This window comes from Pinus tabuliformis, chromosome X, assembly GCF_031772625.1.
Source record: "Pinus tabuliformis cultivar Carrire ecotype Pingquan chromosome X, CPIR1, whole genome shotgun sequence".
NCBI lineage: Eukaryota > Viridiplantae > Streptophyta > Pinopsida > Pinales > Pinaceae > Pinus > Pinus tabuliformis.
Window position 1 is genome coordinate 1,376,202,229 of NC_142308.1, and position 22,993 is coordinate 1,376,225,221.

The window sequence follows — 22,993 nt, forward strand, 5'->3', positions numbered from 1 at the left end:
ATTTGAACTTTAAAGAATCTGAGGGGGAATGAAATGTAGAATATGGCCCTGTAATGACTGGTCCACAACTACAACCTCTGAATTTGCAGAAGCACAACATCGAGACTGAAGAGAAACCAAAAATAGCTTCCATCGGGGACTATTAGGACAAATAGACCACTAACTTGATATTTGATCTCCTGAAGGCATACGAGGATATTTTCCCTTCATCTATTGCATAGCTCAAAGGAATTAAAGGGGAGTTGGGAGAAATGAATATTGTGTTGAAGCTAGATGTGAGACCAGTGAAACATCACCCATATCAACTAAACCCAAGGGTCAAGGAGAAGGTGAAGAGAGAGATCGATAAGATGTTGGTAGCATGCCTCATCTTCCCAGTTGATGAAGCTGAGTGGGTTAGTTTGATTTTCATTCAGAATAAGAAGGATTTTGAAGAGATCCGGGTCTATGTAGATTACAAGAGCTTGAATAATACCTACATCCATGATCCCTTCCCTACTCCATTCAATGATGAAGTCCTTGATAATGTTGCAGGTAATGAGGCATATTCCTTCATGGATGGGTTCTCTGGCTATCACCAAGTTCACATTGCAGAGGAAGATAAGATGAAAACCACCTTCACGACTGAATGGGGCTCTTATGCCTACCATGTCATGCCGTTTGGATTGAAGAATGCACCAGCAGTGTTTTCAAGGATCGTGATTACTGCCTTCCGCGACTATATTCACAAATTACTGGAGGTATATATGGATTATTGGACAATGTACAACTTATTGAAAAAACACTCTAGGTTGCTCAGAGTAATGTTTGATCGTTGCAGACAACTACAAATTTCTTTGAACTTGAAGAAATGCATTTTTCACTGTCCCTTTTGGAACGCTTCTGGGGCATATAGTTTGCAAAGAAGGAGTGTGTGTTGACCATGTCAAGGTTTCTGAATATGCCTCCACCAACCAATGTCAAGCAGCTAAGATCGAATCTTGACCACACATGTAATTATGCCTTGATTACTACACCATTGGAGATGCTACTGAAGAAATCTGAGCGGTACATCTAGACCAATAAATGCTATGTCGCCTTTAATACGCTAAAAGATAAGCTAGAAAGTGAACCAATCCTAGTTTACCTGGATTGGAATAAAGAGTTTCATGTCCATATTGATGTGTCTAGGATCACTTTGGGAGATATTTTGGCCCAGCTAGGAGACAATAATTGAGACTGCCCAATTTATTTCTTTAGCAGAAAATTTTCCACTACAGAGAGGAACTACACCACTACTGAACGTGAAGCTCTTGCGATGGTGTATTCACTGCAGAAATTCAGGCACTACCTTCTAGGTGGCCCCTTTAAATTCTTCATTGACCACTTTGCACTGAAGTACTTGGTAAATAAGCCTATGCTAGAAGGGAGGATTTGCAGATGGCTCTTACTGTTTCAGGAGTTTACATTCGAAGTCATTGTGAAGCCAAGAAGGATTAATTTGGGGCCTAACCATCTCTCACGATTGGAGTCGGGCAGAGAAGGGGGGTCAATAGATGACCAAATGCTAGATGCTGATTTATTTCAGGTTGAGGCCATCCCTGACTATTTGGAAGGCATTGCACTATTTTTAAACATTGGAAAATGCTCAAAAGAGTACACAACAACCCAGAGAAGGAATTTGGTGGTTCGTGCTATGGATTACTAGCCGATCTTAGGAAAATTATACAAGATGGGTTTTTACCAAATATTGCGACGATGTGTCCTCAACCATGAAAAGCAAGATGTGTTATGGGAATGCCACTGTGAGAAAAGTACTACAAGAAAGACTCTGGTGGCCTATGCTTTTATGGGATGAGAAGGAGTACGTCAAGAAATGTGATGTTTGTCGATGGGTGCGATGACCATCACACATGGATGAACTTACTTTGTAGCCAATACGTGTACTCCAAGATTTTGAAAAGTGGGTTGTGGACTTTTTGGAGTCTATTAATTTGTTGACACGTCACTCACATGGTTGGTACATTATTGTTGCTAAAGACTATCTTCCCTGTTGAGCCAAAGCCACGCTAGTTAAATATTGCACTGTTGACATCACTACCCATTTCATCTTCCAAAATATCATCACTCGATTTGGGTGCCCCCAGAGCATCACCAGTGACTAGGGAACCCACTTCATTAATGAAATAGTCATTGCATTGTTGCAAAAATTCACGATCCAACACAATAAAAGAAACCCTTACCATTTGTAGGAAAAAGACACCATTGTAACTTTCAACAAGATCCTTGAGAAAGGCCTCACCAAGATCTTTTCTACCAACAGATTGACTGGGATGAGCATCCAGCTACCTTGTGGGCCTACTGTACCACCATCAAATGATTGGATAAATATATGCCATTCCAACTTTTTTATGGCTGAGAAGCTCTAGTACTTATTGAGTTTATCATTCCCAACCTCTTTATTGCGCAAGACACTTAGATGAAAGAGGATGAGTCAATTGAAAAATGGTTGGACGAACTATGGGAGTTGGATGAAGCCGATTTCCACTAGACTTTTGAGAAGGAGAGACAAAAAGCATGGCATGACCGACACATCAAGAGGAAGTATTTCACTGTTGGGGACAAGGTTATTCTATATGAAAATAATTTTTTGAAGCATCCTGGGAAGCTCCAAATGCACTGGTTTGGACCATTCATTGTTGCGGAAGTGAGAGAGTCCGAAGCTGTTAAATTGGCGCAACTAGATGAAATTTTATTGCCTAGTTGGGTGAATGGTGCACACCTGAAGCCCTTCCATGAACCACCCACTTAATATATTCATTTTATCTTCCAAAGGGGATTGTAGTTAGGCTTAGAATAGAGTCAGTTAGGTAGATATGAAGTTGAGTCAGTTATGTCAGTTAAAGTTAGTTGCGCCAGGTCTAGTAGGTAGTTGAGTGCTTCCCTTCACAACTGATTATGGTTGGGGAAACACATGTGGTAGTCATCTTATCTATCATAATTAGGAATAATTTCCAACGTCCTTTTTGAATTTGGTTTAAATCTTTCCCGTAATATCCTTGACACATTCTGGTTATCAACTTTTTGGTTTTGCCATCATTTCGTAATAATTGGCCATCATGATCATTTACCTTTTGAGTTTTTGTGTCATGTAAATAAGAACTAGGTCACAACCACTGTTATTTCCACAATTTGAATTGAGTATTGCAAGTTGTCATATTTATTAGTTAAAATGTAACAAACTTGGTCAAAATCCATGTAATAAAATTAATAAAGGAAAAATAATAACCATGATCATGGGACACGTATTCCAAGTTGAATGTTGGGAAAAAAACATAGTGATGAGGATCACTTGTTATTAATTAATGGATAAGGAAATTGGCAAAGGAAATGACAAAGGCTTTGGAAAGGCAAAGTGATATTTGTGGACATTTTATTTATGAAAATAATGGAAATTGGGAGAAAAGGAAGGTGAAAGGTCACAATTTGGATGTGAAGAGGAAAATAATGGAAAATGAAGAAATTAGAGGCCTCATTAATAAAAATTCTTCTGAGGATTAGTTTGCAGCTTTTTGTCAGTTCGGTTCTGGAGCTCTCATTTTCTTCTCTCTTTCATAATCTTGGATACTTAGAGAATTCTTGGAGCACTCTTGGAGGAGTGTGGCATACTTGGGATTTGGAGCAAGAAGGCAAAGGAAAACCAAGAAAATGCAAGAGGCCAATGGGATTAGCAACTACAATGGGTTTTTCTTACAAGTACCGAGTTGCATGTATGATTTCCTTGCTAGTTTGGAATGCATGGCATATGCATGTGGTTTCTTGGTTATGATCTGTCATTGGCATGTAGGATTTCCTAGATTGATAGTGGTTTTGCTTAGCCTTGCTTTTCCTGGATAGCCATGGTGTTGTGGGTTGATTTTATTTTGTTTTCTAGTTGGTTTTCATGTTCCTTTGGCTGTCAGTTGATTTACTAGTTCCTAGAAGCCTTGGTTGGACAAACACTCTCGAAGCCCTATAACAGTTTGGGTTGAGTTACTAATATAGGAAGTCTTGGTTTGAAAAATTATCTGGAAGCCCTTGATGGGTTGAGTTACTAGTCTTGGAAGCCCGACAAAAGTTATGGGTTGAGTTACTAGTCCTGGAAGCCCTGGTTGGGACAGATGCTCTAGAGCCCTGGAAAACTTGGATAGAGATTGATTTGGTGATGGTTAGTGATGTTCGACTGAGAGGTGGAATCACTAGTTGAGGGTTGATGTGGTTTTGCCTCTAGAAGACCTAGTTTGGTTTTGTTTGATTTGTTTCATGAGATCCCAAATTCATACTTGGAATATGGCACGAGGGTGATTGGCTAAAAGAAAGATTTGGTTCAGCTCAATCTATGGTTGGGTGGTTTGTGGAAGTCCTAGACTTGGTTGCATTTTGCATATATTAATAAGATATTATTCCTATTGTATTTGATGGGTAAATTTACTTGCTATTATGTGGTTTATATGGCTGTCATATCCTTGCTATTTTTGTGGTTTATATGTTGGTTATGAGTATTATTTATAACAATGATGATGTATGGCTCTCATCATGTTTTGGCTAGTAAATGAATGAACAATGAATATGTGACCTAATAGTGGATAATGCAACTATTGTGATAAGGAATCAATTCTTCCTAACGATTCTCAAATAAGTATGAGACCCCTATGCTCAGATATGTTGTTATGACTTGTAGAATGCATATTTGTGACATGTTTGATGAAATGTCTGTCATGGCTAGTTTGGGTCCAGTCATGTCATTGATCAAATGATTGCATTAGTACCTTTGTTTCATTGTTATTTATCATTCTTGAAAGTTTCATGGAGTTTTGGGTAGTGGCCTAAGTCCTAGCCCTAAAAAAGTGGCACAGAATTCGAGGTTGCTAGCACAGAACTAACTAAGAAATTCCAAAGTCACTGGCTTGCCCTTACTTTGGGAGTGACTGGAGGTCTACAATCATATGCATGGCTTATCAAGGGAGCGACTGGGGTGTTAGATCAGTGAAATGTTGAGTTTTCTTAGGGGTTGATCACTTGGAAGGGTTGGGTGGCTTCTGGAGGTTTTGTAGCATGTGTGGAAGGTTAGTTTGGTTTAGTTTCGTCGGTTCCACTTCCTTAACTGTACTTGGGGAGTTGACTCACATCATATTGGCCTCTCATCACATGTTTACCCAAATGGACCGGGTAGCTTGGGTAAATGTGGGAGGAGGGTGTTACAAAGTGGTATTAGAGTGTGGCTCACCCCTTGGACTGGATGGGTGGTGTGTTGGTCATTCATTCATGTCGGTTTCATATATGTGTTCTCTATGCTTGTGCTTTATGTACTTGTTGTATATGCATGGTGGTGGTCATGGTTGTAGTGGTGTCACCATGTGGAAGTGGATGGTTTGTTGTTGGATGTGGTCATCATGAGTGTATGTCGGTTATGCATTGGTTATGCATGTCAATGTTTATATATTGTTATGCATACATTGATATGTTTATAGTTGTCATGCATGAGGTCATGATATGTGGTTGGTATGGTCATGCCTTGATGACTGGATAATGGTTGAAAACAATGATTAAATGCTGATATGATTATGTTTACACATATATTATGCTAATCTAGTTGGTCTTGCAGACGAGATATCCTCACCAAACTATACTGAGGTACGTTGGTTTATTTATGATTTAGTTCAACTAACATGATATACCTTGCAGGAAGAGAAGATCCTAGATGACTAGCAAGATGGTAGACTACAATTCATGAGAATCTCCCTATGGAATAGATGAGCAACATGTTGTTGGGCACTCTTCTGACATAGCAGACACATTGAGAAGTTTAAAGGAAAAAATAAGGAGTTTCAAAGAAGATAATAACAAGATCATTCTAGAATAGGAGAAACAAGTAGAAATCAATGTAGTACTCCTTCAGAGTTTCTTAGATTTGCAAAGACAGGGACCACTTCGGATTAGCCATGGGTAGGAGGATAGGACTGATGGGGGCTATGGAAGTAGATATCATGGTGGGAACAGGTTGGATAGAGATGACACTATCTGGGATCACATATTCTTGGATACACCTGACAGGAGAGGCAATGGACATGGGATTTACTTTAGTTCTGGTTTAGACATGTATCACGGTCATCATCGCTATCATCCTTACATGAGGAGTGACAGGGGATACTTTCTGGATGAGTTCAATAAAGTAAAGCCACCTACATTTGATGGATATATGAAGTCATAGGACGTCGAAGCATGGTTTCTTGGGATGAACAAGTTCTTTAGGTTGCATGATTACTCAACAAACATGAAGATCATAATAACTACGTCCAATATTAAAGGTAAATCAAACATTTGGTGCGAAGATGTAAAGAATGCCAGAGGTATTCATGAAGAGGAGTTGACTTGGAGTGAGTTCGAGAGGTTATTCAGGAAGAAGTATCTATCATAGAGATACTATAACGACATGGCGAAGGAATTATATGAGCTGAAGATGGGATGTATGACCGATGAGGAGTACACTAGAAAATTTTTGGAGTTACTGAGGTATGTGCCTTACCTCAAGGAGGAGAAGGCTAATATTCAACGATTAATTAGTAGGTTTCTGATAGCCTTCAAGGACATGATCGAGTTTGATGAGCCTATATCATTGGAGGAGTCCATCCAGAAGCTAAAGCATTGTTTTGAGCAATCAAAGTGCATATATAAAACTAAGCCAGACTAGAAATGTAATTAAAAGAACAAAAGAAAATGGGACAAGAAGTGAACAAGACCTCAAGATACAAGTAACAAAGAGAATGCCACACAACCAAAGAAGTTCAATGCATATAATAGAGGACAGGGATTTCAGTACGAGGAACAAAACAAGGGTGCACTTTGGAATCGCTTGCAGTGTTTGACTTGCGGAGGAGAACATCACAGGAGAGATTGTCCACAACATCAGGGTGGTAGACCGCAAATCTATAGTGCTCAGGAGGCACAAATAGTGGGGGATGTTAGACAGATTATTCCTCATATTTATGCAGTGTTGGATAATAGGCAAACATATCACCAGGAATCTATTATCGAGATGGATGGTAAGCTTTGTGATCAAGCTGTTTCTATTTTGATTGACCTTGGATCTAATTATAATTATGTTAATCCTGACTTGGTGGATAAACGTGGTTTGAATAAATAAGTGCATGCATAGTCTTGGTTAGTGCAGTTGGATACATTTAAAAGAAGAGAGTTTATCATTGGGTAAAAGCTTGTGCGTTTGAATTGAATGGTATGCCTACCTAAGAATATTTGAATGTATTGCCATTGGGATCGTATAGTATGCTTTTGGGTATGGAATGATTGTATCTTCATAAGAATAAGGTGGATTGTTATGACAAATCTATTGAATGCTTGGATGAAAATGGAGAACAAATAATCTTGCGGGGTAAGAAGAAGGAAACATCAGTTAGAATGGTAACAACTATGCAGGAAAAGCGTAGTTGTAGAAAAGGGTGTGTGTTATTTGTAGTGCATATTTCTAGTGAAAAAGGTAGCGAAGTTGAGGACGTGCGTGTTTTGAGCAGGTAGCTATTTCTACGACAGTTTCAGGATGTGTTTCCAATGGAGATTTCAGATTTTCTACCTCACAAGGAAGTGGAAATTTCTATTGAGTTGGTACCAGGGGCATCACCAATATCAAAGACACCTTACTTGATGAGCACACCAGAGTTAGTAAAGCTGAAGTTATAGTTAAAAGAAATGATTGACAAGGGATACATCAGGCCAAGTGTATATATCACCTTGGGGTGAACCAATGTTTTTTGTGAAGAAGAAGGATGGTACTCTTAGTTTATGCTTTGATTACAAGAATTTGAACAAGGTGATGATTAAGAACATGTATCCGTTGCTGAGAATTCATGACTTGTTCGATCAATTGAAGGGAGCAGCAGTGTTCTTGAAGATTGATTTGAGATCTAGATATCATTAGGTACGCATTAAGGAAGAGGACATATACAAGATTGATTTTAGGACTAGGCTTGGGCATTATGAGTTTGTTGTAGTTCCTTTTGGTTTGGCTAGTGCTCCAACTACTTTCATGTGCTTGATGAATAGTGTGTTGCGTCCTTATCTAGATAAATTTGACATTGTATTCATTGATGAAATATTGGTATATTCTAAGAATGAAGAAGAGCACGCTGAAAACTTTGAAGAAATATTGAGATTGATGAGAGAGCATCGATTATATGCTAAGCTCAGTAAGTGCAGTTTATTTCAGATAGAGGCACATTACTTGGGACATGTTATTTCCAAGGAAGGTATAACAGTGGATCCGGAAAAGATAAGGGATATCATGGAATGGGAAGCTCTTAGAAATGTGGATGAGGTCAGATCATTCATGTGACTAGAAGGTTACAATAGGGGGTTCATCAAACACTTCTCTCGGATTGCATATCCTATCATATCATTACAGAGGAAAGGTAAGAAGTTTGAATGGAAAAAAGAATGCGCAACAAGGTTTGAATAATTGAAGCAGTTGTTGATGAATGCTCTAGTGTTAAAGATTGCAGATCCAGATAAAGAGTTCGTAGTGTGCACAAATGATTGTAAGAGAGGGCTTAATGGATTCCTTATGCATGAAGGACAAGTGGTATGCTATGAGTCAAGGAAATTGAATGACCATGAGAAAAATTATCTGACACATGTTCTTGAGTTGGTAGTAATCATTCATGCATTAAAGATGCAGAGGCACTATCTTCTTGGTTGGAGGTTTGTATTGATGAGTAATAACAATGTATTGAAATACTTGTTTAACCAACTGAATCTAAATTCTAGGGAAGCTAGATGGTTGGCCACGATCAATAATTTTGACTTTGAGATCATCCACATAAAGGGAAAACAGAACAGGGTTGCATATGCTCTTAGTAGGTGGATACAGGTAAATCACATAACCACTATGAGTTCTTATGGGACATATATTATAGGTAGGACAATTAATGACGGATACATGGAGCTTAGGCACAAGTTACAACAGGCTACAAGTGAGAAGGATGTGGACCATTGTCTTGCAACAGATGGTTTAGTCAGATTTAGGGACAAGATATATGTGCCAGACAACAATGAACTGAAGAATACTATCTTATGGTAGTTTTATGAAAAACTGTATTTAGGTCACCCAGGATACCAGAGGACATTGACAACAATGAAGAAGTTTTATCATTGGCCAAATATGAAGAAGGATGTGACAAAGTATTTGGTTAGATGTTTGGACTTTCAACAGGTGAAGGTAGAGTGTAAGAATGTAGGTGGAGTACTACATCCGATTTCGATTCTAGAGTGGAAATGGGAGGTAATTTCCATGGATTTCATCACAGATTTTCTGAGAACATCTAGACAACATGATTCCATCATGGTTGTGGTGGACATGTTGACAAACGTAGTGCACTTAATTCCACTGAAGTCTAAATATTTAGCTAATGATGTAGAATATGTATTCATCAGAGATATAATGAGGTTGCATGGTGTTCCAAAGAATATTGTGTCAGACAGGGATGCCATTTCACTTCTAGATTTTGAAAAGAGTTATTCATAGGTTTTGGTAAAGAGTTGGCCTTCAGTAAAACTTATCATCCACAGACAGATGGATAGACATAGAGGGTCAAAAAGATATTGGAGGACATATTGAGGATGTATGTGATGCATAAAAAACAAAGGTGGGAAGAGTATATTACACTGGTTGAGTTCACTTACAACAATGGGTATTAGGAGTCACTGAGGATGTTTTTGTTTGAGGCACTGTATGGGAGGATTTGTAATACTACCATCAGTTGGAGTGATCCGGTGAACATGGCAATAGGACCAGACATGTTGGCATGGATGGAATAAGAAATGCAGGTTATGAAGAAGAATATGAAAGCAACCTAGGACAAACATAAGAGTTATTCATATTGGAACAGGATGTTTAAGGAGTTTTAGATTGGGGAACATGTATACTTGCGCATCAAGCCCAAAAATATCTCCTTGAGGATTGGATCATGTGCCAAGATGGCACCTCGATTTTTTGGACCTTTCTTGATTATTGAAAGGATTGGACCAGTAGCTTATTGACTTGCATTGCCTTCAACAATGAAATTCCATGATGTTTTCCATGTTTCATTACTTAAGTAGTATGTTTAAGATGTTGATCATGTGATTGACTGGTCTATATTGTAGGTGGATCCAAAAGGAGAATTCCAGTCAGAACCTTTGTGCATTTTACAGTCTAAGATGCTCATGCTCTGGAACTGAGCAATCAAGCAGGTTAAAGCGCAGTGGAAACACTTTGGGCCCAATGAAGCTACATGGGAGATGGAAGATAAGATGTGGGCTATGTATCCTTCTCTATTAGTTGGTCGAGGAAATGTTTTTGGTATATGTTTTGGTGTGATGTTTTGGTAGATGTACATATATATGTGGATGCAAATACCACCATGAGCTACGTTATAAAGCTCCAAAAGAGGTATGGGTGTCATGTCATTATGGTTTTCACATCATTATGTTTCTCATGTTGGTTTGCTTTTTAGTAGGTTGATCATTGTAAATACTAAAACAAGCTAAGTGATAAATCTCCATGGCAGTATGTTTTTCTTTTCAGTAGTCTTACTAGTTGTAGGTGTCACCGAACACCAAGGATGATGTTCCCCCAAGTGGAAGGGTTCTGTAATAGCCTTGGTCAAAATCCATGTAATAATGTTAATAAAGGAAAAATAATAACCCTAGTCATGGGACACGTATTCCAAGTTGAACGTTGGGAAAAAATGTTAAAAAATTTACCCGAGGACACAAATTAATTACGGAGAATTACTGAGAGAAACAAATATAAAAATAACCAGCAACAACCATAAACACATAAACACAAATGTTTATCCGGGAAAACCCCAAATTCGGGGAAAAACCCAACCTAATAAGTTCTCATTAACATTGGCCAAAACCCTGGCTAATCCGACCAAGTGAGCCTTCACCGCTCACCTCCAGGTCTTGCATTACAATGAAGTCCTTCCAGCCTTTTATAAGCTCCATTACATATAATACCATGGGCAGAATACCATGGGTGCACAATACCATGTGCCCCAAAAGCATCACTATTTAACCTGGTCAACTTTGACTCTATCTTGAGTCAAGTTTACCTAACAATATTCCCGCCTTAAACTTGGCTTGGGGTTCCTTGGCTAACTCCAGCCAAACCTGCTAAGTGAGACAATTCCTCTCACTCTAGCTCTTACCCCCCTTAGAGTTTTTACTCGGGGTATTGTTAACCCGACATCCCCCCTATCACCTAGGTCTAACCCAGAGTTTACCGGTGATCACCGAGGGGTACACATGCCTTACCAGGTCTTACAGTAGTATGCCCATTTACATGCAATAATTTTTACTTCATTAATTAATTAATTTATTTAATTTATTTTTTTATATTGCTGCTGCGATTTTGATCCATCCTCTCTCAATTTGATTTGCTCAAAAAATTCTATCAAACCGCTCCAACTGCGAGCCCGACCAACTGCAAGCCCGATGAGAACCTCGTATATTCCAACACGAGTGGCCTCTCGTAGTAGAAAGCGAACAATTTTCGAAGCCGCATGAACAATTTTCTTCTGCTGACCTTCTTTAAATAGCCGCATGAATCCCGAACAATTCGTCAGCATGTTCCAAATCGGTAAATATCGCAAATGCACTGTGATCCCTGACAGTGACGACACTATCTTCCGCACATTCTCCTCGAGGTTCTTCCGCATACGATTGTTCCACCATTATTTTCCAGACCCAGATCTGTAAAAAAGGTTGCATTGATCTCATCAGGCACTATAAACCCCTGGCATCAAAGAATCACTTTGAAACTAATATCTGGCTATGATACCAGTTGTTAAGAAATTTACTCGAGAACACAAATTAATTACGGAGAATTACTGAGAGAAACAAATATAAAAATAACCAGCAACAACCATAAACACATAAACGCAAATGTTTATCCGGGAAAACCCCAAATCTGGGGAAAAACCCAACCTAATAAGATCTCATTAGCATTGGCCAAAACCCTGGCTAATCTGACCAAGTGAGCCTTCACCGCTCACCTCCAGGTCTTGCATTACAATGAAGTCCTTCCAGCCTTTTATAAGCTCCATTACATATAATACCATGGGCAGAATACCATGGGTGCACAATACCATGTGCCCCAAAACCATCACTGTTTAACCTGGTCAACTTTGACTCTATCCTGAGTCAAGTTTATCTAACAATATTCCCCCCTTAAACTTGGCTTGGGGTTCCTTGACTAACTCCAGCCAAACCTGCTAAGTGAGACAATCCCACTCACTCTAGCTCTTACCCCCCTTAGAGTTTTTACCCGGGGTATTGTTAACCCGACATCCCCCCTATCACCTAGGTCTAACCCAGACTTTACCGGTGATCACCGAGGGGTACACATGCCTTACCAGGTCTTACAGTAGTATGCCCATTTACATGCAATAATTTTGACTTAATTAATTAATTAATTTTTTTATATTGCTGCTGTGATTCTGATCCATCCTCTTTCAATTTGATTTTCTCAAAAAATTCTATCAAACCGCTCCAATTGCGAGCCCGACCAACTGCAAGCCCGACGAGAACCTCGTATATTCCAGCACATGGCCTCTCATAGCAGAAAGCGAACAATTTTCGAAGCCGCATGAACAATTTTCTTCTGCTGACCTTCTTTAAATAGCCGCATGAATCCCGAACAATTCGTCAGCATGTTCCAAACCGGTAAATATCGCAAATGCACTGCGATCCCTGGCAGTTATGGCACTATCTTTTGCACATTCTCCTCGAGGTTCTTCCGCATACGATTGTTCCACCATTATTTTCCAGACCCAGATCTGTAAAAAAGGTTGCATTGATCTCATCAGGCACTATAAACCCCTGGCATCAAAGAATCCCTTTGAAACCAATATCTGGCTCTGATACCAGTTGTTAAGAAATTTACTCGAGAACACAAATTAATTACGAAGAATTACTGAGAGAAACAAATATAAAAATAACTAGCAACAACCATCAACACATAAACACAAATGTTTATTCGGGAAAACCCCAGATCTGGGAAAAAAACCCAACCTAATAAGATCTCATTAGCATTGGCCAAAACCCTGGCCAATCTGACCAAGTGAGCCTTCACCGCTCACATCCAGGTCTTGCATTACAATGAAGTCCTTCCAGCCTTTTATAAGCTCCATTACATATAATACCACGGGCAAAACACCATGGGTGCACAATACCATGTGCCCCAAAACCATCACTGTTTAACCTTGTCAACTTTGACTCTATCATGAGTCAAGTTTACCTAACAAAAAACATAGTGATGGGGATCACTTGTGATTAATTAATGGATAAGGAAATTGGAAAAGGAAAGGACAAAGGATTTGGAAAGCGAAAGTGGCATTTATTGACATTTTATTTATGAAAATAATGGAAATTCGAAGAAAAAGAAGGTGAAAGGTCACAAGTTGCATGTGAGGAGGAAAATGAAAGAAAATAATGGAAACTTAAGAAATTAGACACCTCATTAATAAAAAGGCTTCTCAGGATCAGTGTGTAGTTTTTTGTTAGTTTAGTTTTGGAGCTCTCATTTTATTCTCCCTCTCTCATACTCTTGGACACTTAGAGTTTTCTTGGAGCACACTTGGAGGAATGTGGCATACTTGGTATTTGGAGCAAGAAGGCAAAGAACAAGCAAGAAAGTGCAAAAGGACAACGACATCAACAACTACATCGGGTTTTTCTTGTAGGTATTGAGTTTCATGTATGATTTCCTTGCTAGTTTGGCATGCATGGCATATGCATGTGGTTTCTTGGTTATGATCTGTCATTGGCATTGAGGATTTCTTAGAGTGACAATGTTTTTTTCTTAGCCTTGCCATTTCCTGGAAAGCCATGGTGTTGTGGGTTTTTTTGGTTGGTTTTCATGTTCCTCTGGCTATGGGTTGAGTTACTAGTTCTTGGAAGCCTTGGTTGGAAAAACACTCTGGAAGGCCTATAACATCTTGGTTTGATTTACTAGTCTTGGAAACCTTGGTTGGAAATATTATTTGGAAGCCCTTGGTGGGTTGAGTTACTAGTCTTGGAAAACCTGGTTGGACAAACGCTCTGAAAGTCTGACAACAGCTGTGGGTTGAGTTACTAGTCTTGGAAGCCTTGATTGGAAGAAACGCTCTAGAGCCCTGAAAAACTTTGATAGAGACCGACCTGGTGATGGTTAGTGATGTCTGACTGAGAGGTGGAATCACTGGTTGAGGGTTTAGGGTTGAGGTGGTTTGGCCTCTAAAAGCCCTAGTTTGGTTTTGTTTGATTTGTTCCATGAGATCTCACATTCATAATTGGAATATGGCATGGGGATGATTGATTGAAAGAAATATTTGGTTCAGCTCAATCTATAGTCGAGTGGTTTGTGGAAGTCCCAAACTTGGTTGCATTTTGTATATATTAATAAGAGCTTCTTCCTCTTGTATTTGATGGGTAAGTGTACTTGTTATTATGTATTTTATATGGCTGTCCTATCCTTGCTATTTATGTTGTTTATATGCTGGTTATGAGTAGGATTTATAAAAATGATGATGTATGGATCTCATCATGTTTTGGCTAATAAATGAATGAACAATGAATATATGACCTAATAGTGGATAATGTAGCTATTGTGATAAGGTATCAATTCTTCCTAATGATTATCAGATAAGTATGAAACCCCTATGCTAAGATATATTATTATGATCTATAGAATGCATATTTGTGACATGTTTGATGAAATGCCTGTCATGGCTAATAGGGGTCCAGTGAAGTCATTGATCAAATGTTTGCATTAATACTTTTGTTTATGTGTTATTTATCATTCCTGAAGGTTTGATGGAGTTCTGGGCAGTGGCCGGAGTCTTGGCCCTGAAAAGGTGGCACAAAATTTGGGGTCACTGGGATAGAACTAGCCAAGAAAGTCCACAGTCACTGGGTTTCCCTTTCCGTGGGAGAAACTGGAGGCCTACAATTGTGGGCATGGTGTTGTAGCTCAGTGTGGCACAACTAAAATTTTAAATATTTTAAAAGTGGATTCTAAAGGAACCAAATTTGTAGAAAAATAAGCATATGCAAGAAAGGTGATGTTGACAAGGAGAAGAAAGAAGGAAATATTCTTGATGATTATGGCATGGATCTTGTTGTTTCTGTTCCTATTGGGGACAAAGGTAAAATGAAACAGCTTGGGATGAGTGAGGATCAACATACCAGGGACTGGGCGCAATGTATCAACTGTAAAAAGTGGAAATATTCAAAGTATGTAGGGAGTCTTGGTGTTGTGATGAGGGTGCATGCCATGCTTTGTATGTTACTTGTGCTGCTTCACAGGGGGAAACTAAGAAAGGTATTTCTGATTCTTGCATGCACATTGAACCAAAGAAAGGTATTTTTGATTCTTGCATGCACATTGAACCAAATACAAATGACAAATGCGGATGACCATGTGGAATCACATGATTGACCATATGGAATCACATGATTGTTTTCAAAGAAATGATTCTTCTTCTAACATATGTGGAAATGTAGGAGTGATTCTTCTTCCAAAGTATGTAGGGAGTCTTGGTGTTGTGATGAGGGTGCATGCCATGCTTTGTATGTTACTTGCGCTGCTTCACAGGGGGAAACTAAGAAAGGTATTTCTGATTCTGGCATGCACATTGAACCAAAGAAAGATATTTTTGATTCTTGCATGCACATTGAACCAAATACAAATGACAAATGCGGACGCTGCTTCACAAGGGGAAACTAAGAAAGGTATTTCTGATTCTTGCATGCACATTGAACCAAAGAAAGGTATTTTTGATTCTTGCATGCACATTGAACCAAATACAAATGACAAATGCGATTCTTGCATGCACATTGAACCAAATACAAATGACAAATGCGGATGACCATGTGGAATCACATGATTGACCATATGGAATCACATGATTGTTTTCAAAGAAATGATTCTTCTTCTAACATATATGGAATCACATGATTGTTTTCAAAGAAATGATTCTTCTTCTAACATATGTGGAAATGTAGGAGTGATTCTTCTTCTAACATATGTGGAAATGTAGGAGTGGGGCAAGAATATGCTAATGGAGAGTCCGAGTCAGATGAGAATAAGATAAGCAATGATTCTGAACCAAAGGAGGGGCCACATGGGCTAGTACATTATCTGACATGTCCAAAGTTTGTGGAGGCAATCACATATAGAAACGCTAATTTATCCTATCGTTTTGCTAAATATGGGATAATCTTTTATTTTCATTTAAAACGTTCTAAACCAGTGCGAGTAGATATTTGAAAGGATACTCTGAGGACAAATTTGACTTCTGATAAGCAATCCTATCCTCTCGGCCATTTTATACAGGAAATTTATTTTATTTTTATATTGAGTTTATTTGGACTAGATTCTCAAGCTATGTATAGTTCCAACCCATGGTCATCGATATAATAGCCACATTCCACCATGATTAGCGCACTTACAGGAGTAACTCCACTTAGTTTCCAATCTCAGATGGTTTTTTCGCTCGTGACCTCTGAGGCTTCAAACTGCCATGAAGACTTGGAAACAAACCTCAACAATGCAGGTGTATTCTTAAAATTTCCAAGGAAATGGATTGTTGAGTGAGAATTTTGGCAATGGATTTGATTCGATGATTGCATTTTATGTTCAAGGAAGACTCATCGAAGCACACAGAGCTATTTTAGTTGCACAATCCCCAGTTTTTAAAGAAGAAATTTGAGACAAACTGGAAGTATCACAAAGAAATCAGATTTACAAAGAAGTTATCTTATCTTGCATTATATAGCCTTATCCATTTCTTTTATTCTGATTGGCTTGACATTGCTGTGGATGAAATGGAAGATTTGATTATAATTTGTAAGGTGTGCAAATGCAAGGGACTGAAAAATGTTCTTGAGAAAGAGCTTATCCATAAGAAAAATGCTGAATATAAATCACTGAGAAATGTCGATGACTCCCAAAAGAGATTTATTTGATAGGGATCTTCTCTTTTAGAACAAGAGAGGCTCCCTGCTGCCATGCACTGACTTTTTAATTTGTCATTTGAGATGTCTAGGAGAGATATGTAAAGTTTGCAGTAGTTGCGACAGACCACCAACATTTCTACTTCAGATATGTTGGAACATGCAAATGGTTTTGATACAATGAAAAATGAATTTGAAAATAGTGAAGTTTGTAGCGAGGAAAGGGACATCAAGGAAACATCTAGACAAGATGTTGTTACTGGAGATGATCGCAAGATGGTGAATACGAGAGAAGTTTGTTCCAATATAAGCACTTTGTTTCAAGATAAATGCGAAATTATAGCTGATAACCAATCTGAAAAGAAGAGTGCGGTGGGAATTGCAGTTAGGATGCTGATGAACTATGTTCGAAGGATCATGCTAATGTCTGTTTCATTGTAGAAGGGAAGAGATTCTGAAGTCACCAAGTGATATTAGCTTCACGATCAGAGCACTTTAAGGCAAGGCTGTCTCTAACTACTGCTTTTCTTGAAGGAAAGGAAGGATTCCAGAGTGGCTCCCTTCCACTTCTTGAGGAACATGATTTGAGTACCGAAGCATTTGAAAATTTGTTGGAGTACATGTATACTGGAAAGATGATGGACACTGATCCAGACCAAGCAAAAATTTCCAACTCCAAAACCTTAGACACGGAGAATTCTGATAGTATTTCTACTTTGAACTAAAAAAAAAGAGCTGTTAGCACAAATGCTGAAGTTAGGAATACAAAATATAATAGGAATCTTCCACTTGGAAAGAATGAATTCAACAAGAAGATTCATGAGATTCAGGCCATGGTAAGGAAGACTCTGTCCTTTTTAATCAATGGTTAATAGCATTCCAGTGCAGATCCAAGGGGATCCTGGGGTGGAGAAAATGCACAGAAGATAAGTAGTGGAGAGCTCCCAGAAATTTGATTCTGCAAACTTCCTATCAAATAGGTTGACGATTATTATTCAACCCGACATCACCAATCGTACTTTCAAAACACCATTGTGAATTCCCCGTAAGCAGTATACGGTTTTCAAAATTCCATACATAGTTTTTTCAACGTGTACGTGGAGATTAACACCTAGGACCCGCACTCCAACTTTTCACCTCCAACTAGAATTTATGTGACTTTTAACAAAGCCTGGGCATATGATTAACATTCATATTAAGTTTTATTAACATTTTTCCGAGACCCGAAATGTATTGGTATTTGTCCTCTAACTTGTAAAGGAGGCAGGGTTTTGTTTTCAAAGATTTATATATATATATATATGACCCCCGCTCCAACTCTTCACCTCTGGCTAGACTTTATGTGAATTTTAACAAAGCCTGGGCTTATGATTGACATTCATATTAAATTTTATTAACATTTTGTTGAGACCTCAAATGCGTTGGTATTTGTCCTCTGACTTGTAAAGGAGGCAAGTGTTTGTTTCAAAGGTTTTTATTTTATATATATATATAAAACTATCTTTTTGTAATTTAAATTATTTCAAAACCCTTTTTATAAAAAGAGAGAAACAGTTCGTGAAACTATTTCAAAAATCAATTAGTATATTTAGGTTGGGAGGGAAATCAAATCTTGAAAATGACATTTGGTGGGGGTTCGAAGTCGGGGGAAATTTGAGGTTTTTCTTGAAGACACTGTAATAGAAATCTCTCATGAAATCAATAATAGAAGTCAGTTTGATTCCAGCAGTGAGTATGGTTGCAAGCATTGTTTACTTTTTTATCTGTGTGATTCCTTGTATATTTTTCCTTTTTGGAATGATGTATGATGTAGCTGGTTGTTCCAATTTAAACTCTTGAATTTACTTTTTGTATTCATGTGCTTAATTTTGAAACCCTTAATGAGTGATCCATGTTCCAAAAATTCATCCACAATTTCCTTCTCTGTTCACTATTCTCTTTACATGATTGAGGCCCAGATTCTTAATTTCTTGTGTTGAAATTCGGTCTCATTTGATTTCTTCTACACCACATATGTAATCTAAGGCCTATGAAACACATTTTTTCTAGCCATTTTGGTTCTAAGGCTAGGTTTATTGAATTAGGTAATCCATTTTAGAATTCATGGCCTATACCTCTGGCCACTGATTTTAACAGTTTCCTTCAATCTTAAGATGTCTCAACCACTAGTTCCCCCACAGTTAAGAAATGTCTTAGATAGTTACAACACATGGCTTGCTAAGGGAGCGAATGGGGTGTTAGATAAGTTAAATGTTGATTTTCCTCAGGGGTTGAGCCCCTGAAAGGGTTGGGTGGCTCCTGGAGATTCTGTAGCATGTGTGGAAGGCCAGTTTGGTTTAGTTATGTTAGTTCCACTTCCTTAACTATAAATGGGGAGTTGAAACACATCATAGTATCTTCTTTTCATATGTTTACCCTAGTGGGTAGCTTGGGTAAATGTGGGAGGAGGGTGTTACATAAACAGTCAAATAACAAGCATCTTGTTAATTCTATGTATATAGTTTGCATGGCAATGTTAAGTTCTCCATTGTAAAATGTTAGATGGTCAAACTGCGCACTCTGGCTTTGGTGTCGCATTCCCCTAGTTCTGAGTCCAAATCCCGCCCCCTATTTTTATTTTCTATATTCGACGTGTTACAATTATGACTTGAGTATCCAAAGTTACTATTCCTACCCCTACCAGTGACCCTAGAATCACGAAACTTGAAATTATTTTTGGTAAATATCAGAAGGCTTCACTTGTCAACAATGATTTATTAGAATCCTTCCTTTTCCTCGTGCTTAAGCGTGAAGTATTCACAGAGATCACAACTAGAAAATATGGCAGCCACGCTTCCAGAATAAAAGAGAAATTATGAGGATTACAATAGTCCACGCTGATGAATTTGAGGAATTTACCAGTCTTTGACACTTGAGGTGCAACCACGAAATGTACAAAGTTCCTTATCAGCTAGCTGCATGGAGGTTGCCTATGGTTTGATAGGGAGTACCCAATGCACACTAGTGATATAAAACAATTGATGAGGCTATCTTCTATGGGAGAAATGGCATCATCTGCAGACCACCTCTAAGTGTGGGAAGCAAACATGCGACAAATTTTACTATACTAAGTATGCTACTCAGCATGAAGGGAGCAGAGCCACCATTAATCTGATCAACATGCCCTCAATTCAGTTTTCCTATCACTTAATTTCCGGGAATATCATGCACGATTACACCAAGGGTGAATGCATTTTGGATACCACCTCAGTGGTAAAAGCATGTGAAAAAGGGGACCAATTAAACTAGTGTAGCTATTTTCTAAATGAATTATTTGAAGTCTGCAAGGATATATAAAAGCAGACGACATACTTCATCTCTGGGTATCTAGTCGTATCTATGGAAATGATAAAGTGGTTCCATCTCAAAGGCAGAGAGCTAGCCTCAGTCTCCGAAGATTAGCCCCTGGCACTCAAGTACTCCCCATGGCGGACATCAGGGGATTCGAACAACAAAGAAATCAACGAGGCTTCCTTCGCTGGCTGGTATGCCAAGATGCTCGCTGTCACAAAATCCATCCCCACAATCCAAAAATCTCTCTTAGATGACTATCCATACCCTGTATGGTTCACTGTTCACCATGACGCCACCTATATTCGGCCCAAGGCTGTCAATCTAGACACATTCCATATGCAGGCTCTGCCTTTCATTTTGTCAGAACAAATGTTCCACAATGAAGTTCTGTCCTAGCTAAGCATCATTCGTGAAGTCCGGGACAAAAAGTGGGCATACATTTTTGAAGGAACATTTCCATGAACACTACTTAGTGAGAGCCCCTCTACCTTTCGGAAATGAGCAACAAAATAAATGCTCAATTTTTTTGAAGAGATTCGAGAAAACAATGATGTTAGTCCTAAACACTTTAGAAGCCCTGAGATCGACAATAAGTTCTCTACCCTTATTTTCTAAAATTCTTCATGTTAGTATGGTCGGTACTTTGTCATTCATATTGGTAGTTTCCTCCCTTCCCCCAGTGGGCTCTCATTATATTACTGAGCCCACAGTCCAGGACCCTCATCCGGTTTCTACCTGAATTCCCTCAGTTTCCTGAAACCCCATTCTAGTTACCTCTCCCCAAGTGTCGATCTCACTGACATAGAACCACACTCTGGCCAATACCCAAATCCTTGAAGAAATCCCTCAATCCACCTCCACTATGTCCCCAATGTTTCACAACCCATCGCCCCACATGACCTCCCCCTCCGCAACCATTTCAGACCTTCCTCAGACTCGAAACTTCCTTAGTATTGAGATCGAGATGGAGGTGGATTCCATCATTCTATCAATCATCAAAATTGGCCACAATGCCCTTTCTGTTCACACCAAAACCAATGATTTGGTTACCATGCCTCTCTTATCATTGCTACTAGCATCAATCCCTCAACCAACAAATGGACAAAAAAATCCACTCTAGTCCACAAGGCCGGAAATTATAAATGTCCTAACTCATATCTCCAACACCATTCCAAATTTGACACGAAATTTTGTTTTGGACCACACCAACACCCACATTGTAGAAAACCTACCGCAGGAAACCTCACCCAAAGACCAGTATGAGAAATCATTTTCTAATGGAAAACCACTTCAAGCTTGATTCCATCTCCCTACTACTATGATGCCCAATGAACTTTAGAATTGGTCGTCCTCTTAGATATTTACCTTCATTCAACTGGCTACTTGATGAGCAGAAACATTGCATAATACATTGGCAACTGAACATGAGCAACATTAACAACAAATTATTTGCATAGCGGCTGAGTGCAATCAACTCCTATCAGAAAAGGAAGTGCTACAGCAACAGGTTGACAATATCAACGATAAGTTCTAGAAACTGTGGCCCACTATCGCCGAGGTAGTCCCTAATGTGCCAGAATATTTCTCAACTTGCAGCGTTCATACTGTTGGGACCACATTAGAACCACTTGCACCTGCCTTCAGGCGTTGAACCGAGAGGTTCATAAGACTATTGCAACCAACAAAAGAGTGCTCCCTGATCCAACCACCCAATATGCCACTGAAATTGAGCATAATATTTCCAATGTGGCTTTTCTGAAGGCCTCCCTTCATCAAGGTACTTTAGAGGCACAAGAAATATTCACTTAGGTTCATGACTGGTCTGGGTTCCTTGCCAAGAAAAATCAACCAATCTATGCTCTGCGTCAACAGGCTCACCAATTGTTCAACCAAGCATTGACTACACCTGACCTCGACCAGTAAAAGGATCTATTTTCACATACTGATTTGCTTGAGAAGCAGATCCGACATATTCAGGATGACTCTCGAGCCACCAAGGCTCTGCTCTGTGACCTCAAACCACCAATAGGTCCACTTTAGAAATTTGGGTAACTCAACACAGAAGCAGATACTCAATGGAATGCCCTCCTGAATACCCAACCCACCCAACTGAGAAATGAACTTACAATGCCATTTCTTGAGAAATTTGTCACTCTGTTGGATTTCTAGTAGTCAACCCTTGTTGAATATAGCTAATTCAAGACTGCATCCATCCAATCTGTCCCGGAGTTGGGTCCTTCATTTGAAGGAGAACCTGCAACACACGAAGGAACAATTCAAGAAGAAGTATCACAAGTAGGAGCCCCAAAACAACAATAAGAAACATCAACATCAACCAAGGATTGACTTATGTACGAGTCAATTGATTATGGTCGGGGTCTGTTGGGTCTTTCATTTTGGGGGATATATTTTTTGACACATTTTGACCAAGTCTAATCAAAGGGGAATTTCAAAGGAAACAATCGAGGGAAAGAGAGAAAATATGCCAAGATCTATCATACACTGAAGTTAGCAAGCAAACAATATGGGGACATGCAAGCACAGTAGAGCCGCAAAGCAAGTCAAGGATAGATGGAGCAGTCACAACCAAGTCACCAAAGCCTCCAAGGAGGAAAGTGTGTGGAATCTGAGGAAGAGACTGGAAGTTCAG

General features: G+C 39.0%; 1 pseudogene; it reads left to right on the forward strand.

Moving 5' to 3' along the window:
- The first annotated feature begins 251 nt into the window (after positions 1 to 251).
- LOC149145186 (uncharacterized) lies at positions 252 to 17,735 on the forward strand (annotated as a pseudogene).
- Positions 17,736 to 22,993: the final 5,258 nt, after the last annotated feature.